The following is a 19377-nucleotide window of genomic DNA, read 5'->3' as shown; positions in this document are numbered from 1 at the left end:
AGAGGCGCATTGTTTCTATATGTAATACGTTCTCTCTCTGATCTCTTTCTATCATATTGTTTTCACAGCCTGAGCTCCCCCCACAATGAGGCAGTCACTGCACATTTGGTTGAAGCTCTCGCTGCAAGTCCGGATTTGCGCAGAGTGCGAAACGACGTCATTGTATGTAAGTAACTGTAGTAATTGTGTTTTTTTTACTGTGGATCTTTTTACAGTGATTCAGCGACTACTTTAATTACTTTGATAATAATGAACTCATGCTCATGTTGTTTTCCAGCTGCATGTAAGACATACTTTGGGACTGTACGAAGGAAATTCCGCTACAGCCAACCAGACCTTGAAGCTCTGGGAACCGCATTGAAAAGTTCAGCTCGGTGTCGACAGAGAAGGAAGAGGGTAAGACAACTACTATTACATAAAATAATTCACACTTGTAAGTGTATTGTGTCATTGAACTCTGCTGATTGTACTGATTGTGTTTCAGTTGCTTGAAGCGAGGCAGAGTGTCCTGGTGCCAGATGACGTGGAGTTCTGGAGGGGCACCACGATCGACATGATGTCGGATGAGGAGGATGGCACGTATGAGGGGGTGTCTGGGTGGATAGTGCGGCCTCCATCCTTCCGCAGCCAGGAGCTCGCCGACCTGTGTGCCACACTTCAGACTAGGCTGGAAGCTAGTCAGAAGTACAAAGCAATGTGAGATAAGTTCTCACCAGCGGTTTCACTGCTATTCATATGCTAATTCGATCACACCTTCGCTCCGCAGCACTCCACCCTCCCCGCCCCCCCCAGGCACTAACTGCCAGGAATTAGGGACGTTTGCAGGCGTTTTTTCAGGGGCGAAAATTCTGCTTTTCGTGCATTATCCTGTGGTTTCCCTTCTTTAATCAGCTCCAATTTCAATTCCTCAACTTTTACTCCCTCCCTTTCCAGTGCAACCTAAATTTTTCATGTTCCAACTCAAGTTGTTATCTCTCCTTCTCTATTTTTCTCTATTTTTAGTTTTTCCTTCTCTAGCTCCAAATACTGATCAAATGTCAGTGTCCCACTAAAAAACTCTGAAACCACTGAAGTTACTGGATCCTCAGCTACCTCCAAAAGTTTGGCAGATACAGCTAATTTCTCAATACCCACTAGCTCATCCTTTCTTGGCAACTTCTCAGTTTTTGATCAGCCCAAATGTGTTGCCAAATCAGGCTTGAACTGAGCCATGGTACTGCGAGAAGGTCTTTTAAGGAACTCAGGGACTAAGGTGTTACTGTGTTAAGAATCCATTTGTGAAACACTGTCTCAATGACTACAGAGGAAAACCCAATGCATCAAGCCCATCCAAAAAGAGCAAAATCTGAAGGTCTGAGTCACAATACAAAAGCACAGGGAGATTGGCTTCTGGAGCGCCCCCTCCTAACTGCCTAGCCCAGACTGACTAACTGCACCCTAGTCTTCTTGTGTGTACTGGCGGTGGGTATTTATGCACATACAAAAAGACTGTATTGGGGAAGTAGTGAGCGCGTGCCACTTTTCCCCTATTAGCATAGAGACTCCAGTGCTGTGTGCACACCATACAGTCTATGTTGCACAGTGTACTGTACACACAGAGAATGTGTCAACAGTAATACCACAAAAAAACCACACATGGAATACAATTACACGTTCAGTTAAAGCTGTTTTGGGAAAAAGGCATATAATTGAAGTTAAAAAAAAAGTTTAATCTCAGGTTTGAAGTGAAAAAATATATTGTCAAACACAGAAGAGAGAGGGGGAAGGGAAAAGAAAAAAAACCTGAGCCTGAAGGGATCATCGTGACCGGACATGCTGGGTCAGGATCAACAAAATGTTGTTTATACATACATTTATATATTAACAATATAAAGTGCACTGAAACTTGTCCGTGTTTTTCTAAAGTTAAAAATGATTATAAAAATATTATGCTAAATAAAAATCTTATCATACAAATGTAGAATTAAAAGTAAAAAACCCAATAAGTGATTATTTGTTACAAGCATCTCAGTTGTCAGGTGTGTGTAAGAGTGCTCTTCAGTGTGCGTAGATTCTGTTTTTAATAAAGAACAAATCCCAGATAAGAAAACATGTCAGAATCTTCGTAAAACTGTGCAAGTGGGGTTTAAGAAGACATTTCTTCAGAAGAATGGTTGGTGAATGAGGCCCAATGATTTTCATCATTACTTAATCAGCCGATTATTTTCTCAATCAATCATCTTCATAAAATAATTAATCATTTAAATAAAGTCATAAAATATAACTCCCCACACCCTAAGGTGACATCTTCAAATGTCTTTCTGTCTTCACTCTTCACCATAGACTGTTTATAAAAAGCTCTGCATACAGTGTCAAGCACACAAACATTATTCCATTAACTTATTTTCAAACTGTTAATAAATATAAAATAATTTTCTTTAAAAACAAATATAATCTGACAGGCCCTTCAAAAATGGTCCAGTTCCTCATTTTCCCCTTTTGGTCTTAGTTAAAGCAACTCTTTGTAATTTTGATGAGCAACAGCGGCCTCTGCAGTTACAAATCAAATTAATTTTGTGGAAAAAAACAGAAACAAAGCCTGTCAATAACTTGACCAGAGCACAACTCCATAGTTTCACTCACTGAACTAAAAGTGCCTCCTAATCAGGAATTTTTCAAGGGCTCTAAATTGAACCAACTCCCCCTCCCCTTGAAAAAAAGAAACACATGCAACCAAAGGACATCATTTCTCAAATGATTCCTTTTAGTGTCAGATATATAAACAAAGTGCGAACTGTGCATACATGTAAATATAGTAAACAAGTTATGTGTGAGTGCAACCCATCACCAACATCCCATGCACATCCTATACACACATTTAAATAGCCTACTCTTCAACCAAATGTCTAAAATAGCTAAACTTTTGGCAGAAAGTTAGGGACGGGATCTTGTCAGGAGCTTTTTGAACATGGGGTCTTGTACACAGTTCATCACAGAGTATAAAGATATAATATGTAGCAATTAGTCAATTAAATGTCTAAAACCAACGTATGTTATATATTTTTTTCACTTGTGGACTGACATTACCCTAAATGTTTCCAACAATGTTCAAACCCAGAGGAATCTCACCTTTTATTGCTTTCCTTTTTTATTTTGGTCACCTATTAATTGTATCATATGTTGTTTACGTGGCTTTGCTATAACTTCTGCAGCAAATTACGGCCAGCCAGTAAGCCAGTGGGCTTTTTTTTGCCTTTTACTGTTTGTATTAGTCACTCTTAATTGATCACAATTATTCATTGCCCTTTGCTGTGTATCTGCTGGCACCTGACTCTTGCATGGTAGATTTTCATGAAGCGATTCTTCAACTCCCATGATCCACGACGTCATAAAACTAGGTATTTTATTATGGTTTTAATTGAGAGACAGTGTGGCCAAATTACTGAACTTTAAACGGTGTTCTAACTAAATTGTTGCTGCTGTAGACTAACTTTATTAGTTGCAACGTCCCTGCTCCCACTTTGGGAAGAAACACATCTTCCCTGCTCCAACCCGCTGTTGGGCAACAGCCTTTGAATCAGTTCAGATATTTCTGCGAGTTTGATGCTGAAACTGTAATCAGTGGGGCTAAAACATGTATGAATTGACATGTCCAATCTCATGACTGATTAAACACTTATTTGCTGCTCCATTCTTTGGTAAATGCCCTAAGAAGTCGTGTTGTGAAGCGAATTTAGTTCCAAATTAATGGTCTGAATAGAAAAGTCTCACAGAGGAGTTTGATTTTACTTGTTTTTTAAAAAACAGAAAATTGTGTTTTTTCTTTGTAATGACGGCTATAAGTGTAGATTGTCGGGCAAAACACAGCAATTTGATCCATTGTAGTCTTATCAAAAGTACAACACAGCGTGCTAAAAGGTCTGAATACTTTGTGAAACAGCTGTATGAGAACAGATCTTAGAACACAGTGGGTCAGTCTCCCACTGTTTGAACACAATAGTAAATCAAACGGCAACCTCCATCAATGTTTCTACCTAAATATCGCTAATTGAATTATCCAACTTTCCACTGTATAAAATAAATATGTAAAAAAAGAAACTATGACAGAAAGACCGGAGAAATCTTTGCCAGGTTCTTGTCAGTGCCTCTTCCTTTCCTTGGTGGCTGATTAAAGACATAGATTACTTAATGCTTCCTTAAGTAAAAATTGAATTACTGACATCAAGAGGCACTCCATTACAGCGAGAGGAGTAAATGTATCCCTGCCCTTGGTGAAAGCCGACAGGGCCACACGCTAACAGAAGTGATCAGCAGAGCCAGAACCTGACTTTCAAGGATTTTTCCTTGTTTCTATCCAGTTTTATTTCATTCAGTCTTATTCTCTTTCTTAATTAGTCTGCACCGTCTTATTCTGCAGGCCTCTCTTATTTGGTAAGAGTCGGGACATGAAGCAAGGTCGCTCCAAAGTTACTGAAGTCCATTACTTCTCTGCAGTACAGGATGTGCCCATTATCCACAGCAGTAACCATGGTAACCAAGGTTGACCCAAGGAGCTGTGTAGAAACGTGTAGATACGTTTTTAGAAATATGTTCTCAGATGCTCGAAATCAAACGGTCCACCTAGTGATGCAGCGGCAGCCTGGATTCAGTAAGACATGAGCTCACGTTTGGATGTAATTGTAATACAGTGGTTCCAATGACAATTAAATGTTATAGAAACATCTTATGCAAAGTTAAGCCACATGAGACTGAGGCCCAATCCCATTTCACCCCTTCTCCCTACCCCTTGCTCATTCGCGTGTATGTATTATGATCATTTTTTTATACAACAACCGTAAAGAAATTTTTTTGTATGATCATCCCATATTTTCACATAATTTCATGTTGCTCCCCCCCTCTTTGAAGACACACGATGCACTTGATTGAACCAGCGTATAGCAGCGATATTACTGAACTGAACTCCTCCTCTAATAACAAAGCATCCTGGCAGGGTTGCATACAGACCACTGCTAGCAGCCTGAAGCTGTGTGCTTTTGATTCATACGTGAAATAATGCAGAGCACTCAAGTTTTTCAATTTCAAATGTCATTGATTCACCTGCATCAGCATAGATGTTATTAGGATATTATAGGTTTGTCACTTTAGTAACTGCAAACAACCACATTGGTTTCTTTAGCGTCTGTTTACATCGATGACGTGTCAGGCTTTCACGAAGAGTAATGATGATGTAACGGCTTCTTGAAGGGCTGTCCCAATTCGTAGGGGCAGATTTCCACCAGTACCTCTTCTGACTCCGTTTCAAGGGGCAAGATAACCCTCGAAAACAAGGGTTAGGGAGAAGGGGTGAAATGGGATTGGGCCTTAATGAGTATGCTGTACATACACAGATTTGTCTGTGTTGTGAACTTGTTAACGACTGTATTGCTCATCACCTTTCTCCTTGATGTATTCAGCTTTAGACATCATTCGTCTCCTGAATCCTCATCCCTCCAGCTCGCACGATTTCCACCCCACCCTCCAGTCACCCTCCTGCTGCCTACACCTCCACACAGGGGGAGGGGGGCATTGATCAAGTGTCAGCTGCAGAAGAGGGCCCTGCGGATCGAGAGCTGCAGGAGGGGGATGGGTATAAAGTTGGAGCCCATCCACTTTCCTGTCTTTAAATCCTCTAAGCTGCTGGAGGCCGCTGGGTGTATCCTCTCCCATCCTGTGCCAGCTTGCTTTTGTCTGCCGACCGTAAGCCCAAATCATCAGCAAGATCCCCGCTCCTCCTCTGGCTGCAGCTCCCGTCCGAAATCCCAGCCACTACCTTGCTCCTGGCCCCAGAGCTGTTCTGATAAGAGGATTTTCCCCCCTCAAGCTGAGTTTTCCTTGCTCAGACGCTCAGCTGCTGACAGTGCTGAGGGGAGGTTGTCAAATGTAGATTCACAGCAATGTCGCGCCTCATCAGGGGGTATGATTTCTCTCATGCTGTTCTGCTGTTTTTCTCAGTGTTGCCTCTGCCTGAGAGAAGCAGCACTGGTCTCTTTCTAGAAAGGCCTGGGGTCTCATTTATAAAACAGTGCGTGGGATTCATACTAAAAGTGTAGGTGTGCACAAAAGCCGGAACTGGTGTACGCAAAAGAAAATTCCGATTTTTTAAACTGTGCGCACACACACCTGAACACATTGTTGACTAAATAAATCGCAGTCCACCTGGAAACGTTCGTACTTGGATCTGCCTTATACTCCGCCCTCTACACGCCCACATTCAACCATAAATGGTTAATGCAAAGCGCCTCATGAATATTAAATTAGCCTGCTGACCAATGGGTTTCCACCATGAGTAATGAGAGTCACGGTGTCCATAGATGAGAAGAGGAAGCAAAACTTTCTGACCCTGACATCACGGTGTTTGTTAGTGAGGTGGAGGTGAAGAGAGATTTTATGTGAAACCAGTGATGTCACTTATAAAGAAAATAACTGATACACTGCTGCTGTTAAAACTGTGAGTGAGAGTGAAGACGATAGAAAGACCGGAGCCTGAAATAAAAAAAGATAAATTCAAAGGTGGAGGCAAAAAAAAAAACACACTGTCAGAATGTCAGAGGTAACTTGTATCTCATGTTTGTGTTTTAATCATCCAAAAATGCAGGATTAGTAAATTCAGAGACAACTGTGATGTTCCCAATCTATAGAATTTAACAGAATTATTATTAGATGCTGGTGTTTGTACTGGGATGGCCCGGTTCCGTTGGTTGATCTAATACTGGACTCAGTTCAGCACAAACATTGCGGATCACAGATCTATAGAATCTAAAAGAGCTGATCATCCATCATCATGGGACAAAAACTCTTTGTGATCACTGAACCCTCATTTCCTCCTCCTCCTTCCATTCGCGTGCATCCATCACGCAGCATTACGCACCAGTGTCACGGCAGTATTTATTTATTTAGAGAAATCGGACCGATTACCTCCTGCGCCTGATGGCACAGTCACGTTCACTGCAGCGATTTGATGATACACCCACAATGATAGAAGATATCATTAAAAACTAATAATGAATCGGCTCTGTACCTCCGCTGCTTAATACTATCTGAAGGTAATTTGCAGTCAAAATGGATAACATAATACAAAAGTGGCCATAATTTGGCTTTACTACCAAAAGTACTAGCTTTGGATGTTCGCAAGCAAGGCACATTGTTGCTGAGGAAACACACTGACAGCTGCAGGAGAACATGTGCTGCAACAAGTCATAGATACCTTTCCAAGAGCACAACTCAACCACCATAACAGGAGGACAAGGGGGCTAAACACCCATCTGATTTGATTGGTTGTGTATGTAGCATGTGACGGGTGTGTAGCATATCATCGGTGACAGGTCGTCGGACATATGTAAACAGGGTTCCAGATGTGACTTGAATCACATCAAGTGGGATCTTAGAAATCTGAGCTTTGCCTTTGTGGGAGGGTTTGAAAAAATGGACACACTCCACCCTCCTCATCTTCATGCTTCCCTAAATATGTATACCAGGGGTGTCCAAACTACGGCCCGCGGGCCAACTGCGGCCCGCCATCCATTTTTAATTGGCCCGTATCAAAGTCTAAAAATATAATGGACTATGGCCCACTGTATTGCACTTCTTAGTTTAAACACTAGGTGGCGCTATTGTCTTGAACAAGGCAGCGTCTCCACAAAGCAAGCAATCGAAGAAAAAATTTGCTCAGGGTCACCAGAAATGCCGGAACCGAAGAGACGCAAGATTGCAAGCGAGTGCAGAAAATGTCAGACTCGGTGGAAAAATGAATATTTTTTCATAGAAACCAAGGGGAAGTGTGTTTGTTTGATTTGCAATGAGAGTGTTGCCGTGATGAAAGAGTACAATGTACAACGGCATTATGAAACGAAACATCAGACCTTCACGTCCTACACTGGCGCCGAGCGGAAAGAGAAGGTAAAGCAAATGGCAGCTAGCCTGCTAACGCAGCAACAGTTTTTCCGTGCTAACAAAGCTCAAGAAAATGCAACAATAGCCAGTTATGAAGTATATCCGTGCGAAGCTCCGTGCGAAGCTCCGTCTCTTCGAGTCACAACTGCGCAACTTCAATGTAGCGCACTTCCCCACGCTGACCGAAATCAAATGCGCATTTCCAAACGCCAAGCTCTCTGCAAAAATGGGAGATTATGTGTCTGTGATCACATCTCTCATGACAGAATTCAGTCAGCGCTTCCAAGATTTTTCTGTCATTGAGAAGGAAATCACACTGTTTGCGGCTCCGTTTTCAATGGATGCAGAAGAAGTGGAGGAGAGTCTGCAATTAGAACTGATCGAAATTCAGTGTGAAGAATCAGCATCAGCTTCTCTCCCTACCTGACTTCTACCGGAGCTTGGAAAAGGCCAAGTTTCCTCTGATGAGACGCCACGCAAAACGAATGATGAGTCTGTTCGGCTCAACATACATCTGTGAGCAGACATTCTCTCTGTTAACGCTGAACAGAAGCAGACTGAGAACCAGAACGACCGACAGCCATCTCCGTGACGTCCTTCGCATCTCAACCACCAAACTTACTCCTGACCTGCCAGCTATCCTTCAGACCAAAGCGCAGCATCACTGCTCCCACTGAGCGCAACATTCTTCCCATTACAGGTGAGTTAAAAATATACACACAGTTTTCATTTGTTAATAAGCCCAAATACTTAATAAATTCAGTCAATTAAAGTTGATGACAATCTTTTAACAAACGTTAGTTGATGTGTTAACAAGCCCAATCATTTATTTGTGTAATAAGCTTGAAATATCCACATCCCCTATTTCTCTTCTTGTCTCTCCCTTCATACAGGACAATGAAGGGGGATCAGCACCCTAAGAACCAATCTGAGGCTGTCACTGAGAGAATGACCTGCCAACCTTTTTGTAAAAAATAAAATTTAAATCTACTAATGGAGAGCTTTGATGGAGGCTTTTTTTTCTTCAAACATGTTCAATTATCAAATGTAATTTACCTGCATTTGATTGATTTTGCCAATATTAGTGCATGAGAGGTGAGGCAGTATACCTCACGTCTAGTGAGTGGCCCAGTCCTTAGTATATTTTTCTGTATGTGGCCCTCGGGAAAAAAAGTTTGGACACCCCTGATGTATACCAACCATGTTATACCATCATGTTTGAATAAAAGTATTAGTAATGAAAGTGTTCCTTATAAGTCCAGTAGCCTTTACTGTATACATCCATAAAGCTAATATATGTATTTTTTTATGAAAAATAATTCATTTATTTCCAATATTATACTGGAAATATCATATGTAGTCAGAAAAAAATACTGCACTTAGAACTACTAACTTTGGGTAAATGAATCCAATATTATAGAAATGTTACTATATTATCATCTACAAATGATAAAGTATTTTGGTAAGAAAAGCAGAATTTTTAGTGTAACCAAGCATTCTGTATCTGAAATTAGTAACAAAGAGAACGGCTTAAAAATCAGTTGAGAATTCACTGAGTTATGAACATTTTAATCGTGGACAGATCTCCTGCCTTACATTTGCATTAGAAGATGCAGCAGCACGTACCAAGGTGGCCAAGATGTGGTCTGGTTAAATTGAAATGTGTTTTTTTCTATTAAGTGATTAAAGCAACGTGTGGGACACATCCTTTGTTTTTTGTTAACTGTTGTAAAGCTGTGACTTACAGAAGGTCAGAAACCACTGAGATCGCATCGCTATGAGAGAGTGCAGCATTGCCAGATGGGAAATGTTGAAGTAACATACCAGAAGCTTATCGTATTTTGAGGAAATGTAATGGCTGCGACCAGAGTAGGGAGGGGACACCACTATTTAGTCATTTATTTTATTGATACAAGTTCAGTATCTCAACTGATTCTTTGAGTCAATTTTGATTTACTTATGACAGCAGTAATTTAGAAACAAGCATTTCATATAAGGGGCCCTCCCTGTTTGGGGCCTTTGGTATGTAAATCTCAATAATCTTAATAATTACCTGTCGCAAATACAGACCTCTTCCATCTCGCTGTGTTTCCTAATAAGATCGACTTAAGCTGCACCTCGGAGAACTCTCCTGTACTCATGACTTTCTAAAGGTCAGCTGTATTATCTCCACCTCTGGTACATTTGCGGTTATCAAACTCTGTTTGCATCACAGCCCACTTTGTTGATGAACTGAAAAACAAACACAGCTAATTACTCCTGTCTCTGTCACTAACCAGTAATCAGAGCTGATGCTGATAAAAAGGACACACACACACACAGACCGAAACATCCACAGTGCTGTGCCCAAAGCAAAACACACATGATGCTTTTCACACACACCTAATATGTATTATCATATAATTAGCTATTTTTGATAATTTATGCTTGCTATTCTACCGTCAATTAGACACACTGCTACATCAACAACACATGCTGCTATCTCTATGCTATATTGAAGTGATGAAATTGGGGGGTGGGAGGATATGGAGCCTTGGTGTTTAAATAATTGGAATGTCAAGGAATGATAGAGAGATCTAAAACTGTCAAATCTGACATACTGTCGATAAGTACATACATATGACCTCACTCCCACTCTTATCTGGTTGTAGGTGTTTACAGCTGGCACCTCTCCCTGACCAAAAGGACACAGTTTTGAGCTGGGCAGAGGATCAGAACATCCCTGGATGATGATGCCTGGGTGCGTGCCTGAGTGGGTGAGAGCTGAGATGGGCAGAAAGCTATATAATCTGGGGTAAGGGGGTTCGGGGGGGTAGAACGAGGAGGAGATCTGTAGGGAAGATGTAAGGGTTTGCTATAGACATGAGGTTGAAAACCTTCAACTGATTCTGAAGCTTCAGCACCAGAATTCTTAAAGGTGTAAATACAGTGAAATAATTTATAAAATTCAAGTGCTTACGGTGAAACGAAAAAAACTGAAAAATTACACGTTTTTGGAGAAGAACCACAATGATGGTGTGTGACGTCCCTTGATACTGTAAATATTTAAAAAGCTGATCATGAATATATACTTACTACAAAATATTTAACTAAAACAGCAGGGTCATTTTGTTTGGCTGCTGGATGTTGTGTCCAGAGCTTTTTATAAACAGTCTCAGGTGCAGAGTGAAGTTAGAAACCATTGTATCATACCTGGTTTATCTGCAATGAAGATGTTAGTCAATGTTTTCCGGAAACTTTAAACTGAATTTCCTTTATTACTGCTCGTGTGTGGGTTATGTAAAAGTCTGAATGATTTATTGAACTGGTGTAATTTCTTCATAATCTACATTACATGTCGGTTATTTCAGAGGCCTGTGGAGCAATTGACACAATCTTCAGACCCAAGTTCACAACTTTTCAAAATAAAAGTTCTGCCATCTTTAAAGCATTGATGCAACAAATTAAACATTGTTCTTTTACTTTTAAGACAACTTGCTAAAGAGGAAGTGATTCTATGAATTTTAAGGACATAAAAGGAGACATGTTCAACTTTGTCCCCAGTGTCTATTGACAAGTGTTCCATCTTTATTAATATTGAACGTATCACATGTACAGATCAAACTGGGCACTGATATTTCTCAGGCACTTTCCGATAGACATGCCAGGTGTGTCACGGTGTGTGGGGCAGTTGGACCAGACGCAGAGTTTAAACTTAAAGAGTGTAATTTTAATACAAAACGAGTCTTTAACGGACAAAACAACTGGGAGCACAAAGGGAGAAAACACAGGAAGCTGACACGGGGGATGCAGAGGCTCAGGAGACACTAGATACGAACAACACCGGAGATCAGGACAGGAGATCACAGACGACAGACCAGAGAACACAACCGACAATAGACAACGATCCGACAAGGACAAAGGGGAGCAGAGACTTATATACACACACAGGGAAGGCAGAGGCAATTGGACACAGGTGGACTGGTGCAGACAATCACAGACAGGAAGTGAAGAAAGAAAACACAAGCAACAGAGACTACAAAATAAAACAGGAAACAGAACACGGAGTGTGAAAACATGAAACAGGAGGAGATACTAAATAAACTGAAAACACCTTGGAAATGGTGGAAACTAAGCACTGGAAAATACCAAACCCTGACAGTACCCCCCCCTCAAGGGCCGAATTCTAGACGGCCCAAAACGCACACTTAGACGGGAGGGAGGAGGGGGGATCCGGTTGAGGGATTCCTGGACAGAGCACCGGGGCTCGGGTGGGCGGCGCGGAGGCCGGTCAGGGGCAGAGAACAGAGATTCGGGCGGGCGGCACCGTGGCCGCTCAGGGACAGAGTACAGAGTCTCGGGCGGGCGGCGCGGTGGCCGATCAGGGGCCGAGAACAAAGATTCCGGCGGACGGCACCGTGGCCTCTCAGGAGCAGAGAACAAGGGTCAGAGGCGAAGCACGGAGCCTCAGGCGGACGGCCCGGAGGCCGGTCAGGGACGGAGCACGGGAGCTCAGGAGATGACCGCCGCTTCTGCAGCTGTCCCGAAACATGAAGGGGCGCAGACCTCAGCCCCGGACGTGGGGCAGGAACCAGAGTCGCAGCTGCCGGGACCCCCGACGCCGGAACAGGTGTGACGTCAGCCGGGACCCTCCAGCGCAGGACAGGAACTGGAAGAAGCGCTGCGAGAACCCCCGACGTCAGAACAGGAGTGACGTCAGCCGGGACCCTCCGGCGCGGGACAGGGACTGGAGGAGACGCCGCGAGGACCCCCGACGCCGGAACAGGAGCGGCGTCTGCCGGGACCGTCCGGCGCAGAACAGGAACTGGGACTGGCGTGGTCGCTGCCGGGACCCCCGACGCCGGAACAGGAGTGGCGTCTGCCGGGACCCTCCGGCGCGGGACAGGAACTGGAATGTACGCTGCGAGGACCCCCGACACCGGAACAGGAGTGGCGTCTGCCGGGACCCTTCGGCGCGGGACAGGAACTGGAGTAGGCGCAGCGAGGACCCCCGATGCCGGAACTGGAGTGACCCTCTGGCGCGGGACAGGAATGGGAGTGATGAGTACCGGGGTTGAAATGATGAATGCTGGGGTTGAAATGATGAATGCCGGGGCCCCCGACGCCGGAACAGGAGTGGCGTCAGCCGGGACCCTCCGGCACGGGACAGGAACTGGAAGAAGCACTGCGAGAACCCCCGACGTCAGAACAGGAGTGACGTCAGCCGGGACCCTCCGGCGCGGAACAGGACCTGGAGTATACGCCGCGAGGACCCCCGACGCCGGAACAGGAGCGGCGTCTGCCGGGACCGTCCGGCGCAGAACAGGAACTGGGACTGGCGTGGTCGCTGCCGGGACCCCCGACGCCGGAACAGGAGTGGCGTCTGCCGGGACCCTCCGGCGCGGGACAGGAACTGGAATGTACGCTGCGAGGACCCCCGACACCGGAACAGGAGTGGCGTCTGCCGGGACCCTTCGGCGCGGGACAGGAACTGGAGTAGGCGCAGCGAGGACCCCCGATGCCGGAACTGGAGTGACCCTCTGGCGCGGGACAGGAATGGGAGTGATGAGTACCGGGGTTGAAATGATGAATGCTGGGGTTGAAATGATGAATGCCGGGGCCCCCGACGCCGGAACAGGAGTGACGTCAGCCGGGACTCTCCGGCGCGGGACAGAACTGGAAGAAGCGCTGTGAGGACCCCCGACGCCGGAACAGCAGTGGCGTCTGCCGGGACCCTCCGGCGCTGGACAGGAGGGAACTGCGACCCAGCCAGGACGGGGGAAGGCTGCGGCCCAGCCAGGACAGGGGAAGGCTGCGGCTCAGCCAGGACTGGAGGTGAGGGGTTCCTGTTGTGAGTCTCTGCCACCCCCAGCAGAGACTTTCTCCCTAAGGCTGCGGGGTCCTCCAAACGCCAGGCGGCTTCCCACGTATGGGTTTGTGGATGGGGCTGGAGGGTGGTGCCTGTGAACAGGCCGTAGAGGAGGGGCGTTCCTGCTCCGACATCTGCCACCCACAGCAGAAGCTTTCTGGAGGCTGCGGGGTCCTCCCCGAGCCAGGCGGATTCCCGCGTACGGGTTTGAGGATGGGACTGGAGGGTTGAGGAATTCTTTTAGTCTGTCCCTCACCTCCACGAGGTACGGGACGAAATGGCTCACCCAAGGGCGGTCTCTCAGCCATGCCTCAACAACAGAGATCTCCTCCAGGATCTCTGCTTGGTGCTGGGTGCCCGGTGAACCCAGCTTGTCAACCAGACAATCCAAATAATAAACTTGTTCGTAAAAAAAACTAATCTCTGCTGGGTCCATATCTTTGGTCGGATCGTTCTGTCACGGTGTGTGGGGCAGTTGGACCCAGACGCAGAGTTTAAACTTAAAGAGTGTAATTTTAATACAAAACAAGTCTTTAACGGACAAAACAACTGGGAGCACAAAGGGAGAAAACACAGGAAGCACAGCAACCCATCTGAACACCCTTGGGAGGTTTTGGACCAGCGTGTTAGACAGCGCCCTCCACCACCATCATCATAAACCCAAATGATGGAATATGTTTTGGAGAAAAAGTTGTGCATCCATCCTGGCGTTCAGTTCAGAGTCTCAATGAGAATCAAGGTCAAAATTCATTGAAGCTGGTCTGGTGACGTGTGGTGGCCCAACACCTTACCAAGACACTTGATGTTGTTTGTCGTAATCTCTCAGTCGGTATAGGATCGTGGTCCATCTTTGATTCTATTGTTTGCTGTTGTTTTATCTATTGATCGTCTTTTCATTTTCATTATTGTATTATTTTTGTGACCTTTGTTTAAAGGGGACATAGCATGCAAATTCCACTTTGTTAGTGCTTCTACAGGTTAATGTGGGTATCTGGCATGTCTACCAACCCAAAAACTCTGGGAAAAAAACACTCGCGCGTTTTGTTATGGTTCCTCTAAGTCAGAAACGTCATGCTTGAGCGACTCAATTGAGCTTCCTGGGTTTTGGGTCGTAACAAGGCACGGGAAGTCTCCCTACATGGTCTTGGCCCACCCCCCACCTCATCCCCCCCCGTCCCCCCACACTCATTACGCCGGGTTTACACCGGAGGCAGCGAGGCAGCGCAGCGCCGTTCCCAAGCGCGCAGCCGCCTGGCTGTTCACATGGGACGAGCATTTCTCCGCTGGTCAGCCCGCGATTCACTCACATGTGGCATTTGTCTGGATCGTTGGGACTGGGAGGCTGCAGCAGCTGCTCGGGCGCGACCGCTCGCTCTCCCATGCGTGAGCTGGAATTTGTGTCAGCGCCACACAGCCAGCAGTGTGGAAGACTTTCGCAGTGTTCAGCACTACTGTACGCCGGGTTACAGTAGTTACGCCGGGTTAACACCGGACGCGGAAGCGCCGCTGCGAGGCAGCGCAGCGCCGTTCTCCAGCACGCAGCCGCCTGGCTGTTCACACGGGACGTGCATTTCTCCGCGCTGGTCAGCCCCATAGACTGTATATATAAGGTCAGCCCGCGATTCTGCTTTCTCCGCTTGTTGTTGTACCCGTTGAATGTCGGGGTTCGGGGGTAAATGATGGTCTTCATAGCCCCCCCCCCCCCACCTCTCTTTCTCTCTCTGTCTGTCTGCTTGTGTGCTTGTAGTGGATGGGCAGAGGGGGACATTTAATTATGTGATTGGGAAAATTAAAACTCCAGGACAACAGAAGGGGAATGCAAAGTATGAGATGCATATTTGATAATTTATATCATATAAAATATGTAATTTATATTGTTTAAAATCATGGGGGGAGAGGGGGAGGGGGGAGCTGGCTCATTAGCATTTAAAGGAACAGGCACTCAAAACAGGTCACTCTGTGGAGGGCTGTTTTAGACAGGGTAAAAAGGGTGCTGTTTTAAATGATCCTTGTGGTATTTTGACCAAAGTATTTTACAGACATTTCATTAAGACCCCAAGGAACCATATCAACTTGTGGTAAAATGGGCATGCTATGTCCCCTTTAATGGCCACAAGTCTAGTTCCCTACAGAGCTGGATTCTGGTAGCACAGCTCTGTACATGGGATTGAGTGTATGGATCGTAATGAACCCGGTCTTCCAATGTAATATTGTGGCTCAGTGATGTGTTTCGACAACAATGGAAAAAGATATTTCAAGCTATTATTAGTTGGCGTTTTTTTATTTATTTTTTATTTTGCCCCATAATTCCATAAATCACAGAGAAGGTTTCAGAGCTTTCAGACCAATCTTGGTTGTATCATATATTTATATATATAGAGGCATAAATATGACCTTCCCTTTTCAAGCTTGTTGTCAAGTATGGTTGCTGTAAGACTAGAGGCAATATTAGTCATCGCCAGGCTTCACTTTGAAAATCCAGCCAACCTAACTTGCCTGCTGCGATGTTATAATATAGGCTGAAGGTATGACTAAAAACTGATCTGTAAGGGCGGCTATCCAAGATGTTTTGAGTAAATTAAGGATATTAAGAATCTATACTTTATAGGCCTCTGATATTTGCTGATTCTTAAGATTTACAGCAGGAAGAAATGTAAACATAGGTCATGTAGCCTGTTCTACTTTTTATCAGAAAGTATTTTCTTTTACAACCAGCTGAGTAAATTATGTGACATTGTAAAATAAATAATGTTTCAGAAAATCCTCTCTACAGATTAAAAAATGTTACGACAGGTCATGAATTACAGTGATTTTCTTAAATGGTCCTAGTCACACAATGGCAACCTAACTGAACCTTTTTCTACATTGTTGTGTTGAAAAGAAAGAACACTGAATTCTAAACGTTTGTTAAGGCCATTTTTGGTAATAATTTAAATTAAGTTTTAAAAAGGGTCACAGTGATTGCAGACTTCATAATGAAATTAGTAATTAAACTGACAAAAAAAGTGTTCTAGTTCCATCTGTGCTTACATAACTAAGATGGACAAGAAGGCTGTTGGATGTTTTTATGTAATGCCATTTGGGATGTTAAGTACAAACTTTTGGAAAATGTATACAAAGTCTGAGATTCTGCTGCATTAATACACAACTACAAATCAGTCCCCATTCTGCAGGAAATTAAAAAATATATATTTGGCTGTCAAAACAGATCTCTCTGAACCTGTGCAAGCATGTGTGTGTCTAAATGTAAATAATGCCTGCTTCATTACAATTAGTTTATTTACCACTCAGAGTTCATAGGAAGGTGGCCAGGGCAGATTGGGGGCAGACAAAAACCAGGACTTCAACCCTGCAGACCTGGGTTTCCATCTAATCTCCGTCAGGTTACTGAAGCTATGACCTGTTTTATTTACAAGAACATGCACCAAAAAAGTGTGGCTCAAAACAGATATTGTGACAGATGCAACTGACCCTTTAGGTGAGGTGAAAACTCAGTCAGTAACACTGTAGAGAGAATCATCATCATATAGACCGGCAGAAAGTGATCTGCTCGTTGACTGCTGTGTAAACTTCTGTTGATGTGGCAGAAATCGGAAAAATAGGGAAAAAATAGTTAAAATTCTTCAATCCTAATCCAGCAGAGTGGAATCATTATAAAAACAGTTTTGACTCTTATTATCAACTTGTCCAATGTTGTCTTATTAATAATCCTTTTTTCTTTGTAATGTGATGGTTTAGCTGCAGTTTTTCCAGTTATGAATAAACTTGTAATGGACTGGGGAGATAAAATGTTTGCAAACGCATTTTGAAATGAGTTTAAAGACAAATGCCAGATGGAAATTGGTTGTGATGTTATTTTGTTCTATTCATTTCCCCTTTGTACCTTTTATTCAGGTGAGATATGGGACAGATACTGTATTTGTTCCAGACGTGACAAACACACTGTAGCCACTTTAACTGCACTTTACTTTCATATTAAGCTAAATTACTCCATATTCTTAAACAATTAATTTAGCACTTACTTTACTCCTTTTTTATAAATGTTCAAGGGTCATAGGTAAAAACACAGTACTTGTACAATGTTAATCAATGTGTTCCTGACTTCTGCTCTCCTGTGACGACATTAATCCCATAGGCCTATTTCCTGTACTCACGTTGTGCACTTGTCACTTATCAACACCTGCAATACCAGACTTATCTTAACATTACATAAATGCACTGCACACTGCGGGAGAGAGGCCTGGGTGAACTTTCTACAAAACAGCCCTGGTGGGTTATGGTAGTGCAAAAAAGTGCAATGTGGCAGTACATCTGTGATGTGTGCAAAAGTAAACATGGAGCCGTGGATATCAGCACAAGTCACTCAAAGCAACTTTAGATGTTGTGTGCGTGGACCAAAATCTGACCAGTTTCAGTGGTTTAAGCAAAATAGGTTCATCAAATCTTACTACAACTAATGAAACACAACATAAACTTTAAACTATGTACACTAACTGTCCAGTGTCTCCAAAGTCACAGGTTGCCAGGTATAGGATCCAAAACCAGTTTTTTTTTGTTCTGGCAACCTGTTCCTTAGCTAGTGGCTCTTTAACCTGGGCCACACTGGGTGCATGAGCAACTGCTGCGTCTCTCCGTTGTTCACACAGGGAGCGTTTCTGCAGCTAAGCTCCTACATAAGATTTCTGGTATGACTACTGTTTCTCCTTAAGTAAAAGTATCCTGTGTAGTCAACTAAATGCCAAGACTCTACGGTATGAAGCTGTGCATCTTTTGGTCCTAAAATAAAACAAACAAATGGAATAAGTCAACAGAAATTCTAAAGTGGTTTTACTTTGAAATGGTTACAGGAAGTGTTTCAAATATTGATGTGACATATTCGAGAGATAGACATTGAAACTGTGGTGAAAGAGCATTTTCATGTATTTTGCTTTGAACAATGCGCGGTACATGGAGAAAATAGGCTCACACCCAGGAGACGTCTGAGCGTGGCTGCTCTAACCTAATTGCACTGGTGCCAAAATGAAAAGCAAGACGTTCTGCGACACATACACCCCCCTCATGCATCCAGTGTGGCCTGAGCGCAAGTTTGGAAATGATGGATACACTCAAATTTTGAAACCAAAAAATTCTAAAATCATTTGTTTGTAAATGGATGAAAGCTATGAAATAAAATGTGTTAATTATTGAGCTTTAATCTTGTGTTTTTTTACGTTTGAAGTATTGGTCAAGAATTGACTTCAATTGTATTGGATTCGGCTGCAACGCTGTTTACCCTTGAAACTCCAAAAGTGTTTTGTGGACTCAAACACTTCACCCACCCGTCCATTGGCATAGTGGTGAGTAGATAATGAGTGAAGTGGAGGTGAAGACAGATACATTGTTTGGTGGCCACAGCAGTGATGTCATTAATAAAAGATAATGCACTAACATCATTATGCTGATGCTGTTCATGCAGTGAGTGAGAGTGCTACAACAGAGAGGACAGTGTCTGAAATAAAAAGGTGGTCAGATTTCAAGAATAACAAAAAAAAGTGTTTCGCATTGTCAGAATAATACTTGTTCTATTGCCTTTACCAGAAAACTTTTTATTGCCAAGAGGTGGATGGAGAAGGACGGTAAAA

This window comes from Hippoglossus hippoglossus, chromosome 10, assembly GCF_009819705.1.
Source record: "Hippoglossus hippoglossus isolate fHipHip1 chromosome 10, fHipHip1.pri, whole genome shotgun sequence".
In the NCBI taxonomy this organism is placed as follows: domain Eukaryota; kingdom Metazoa; phylum Chordata; class Actinopteri; order Pleuronectiformes; family Pleuronectidae; genus Hippoglossus; species Hippoglossus hippoglossus.
This window is presented reverse-complemented; position numbering follows the sequence as displayed.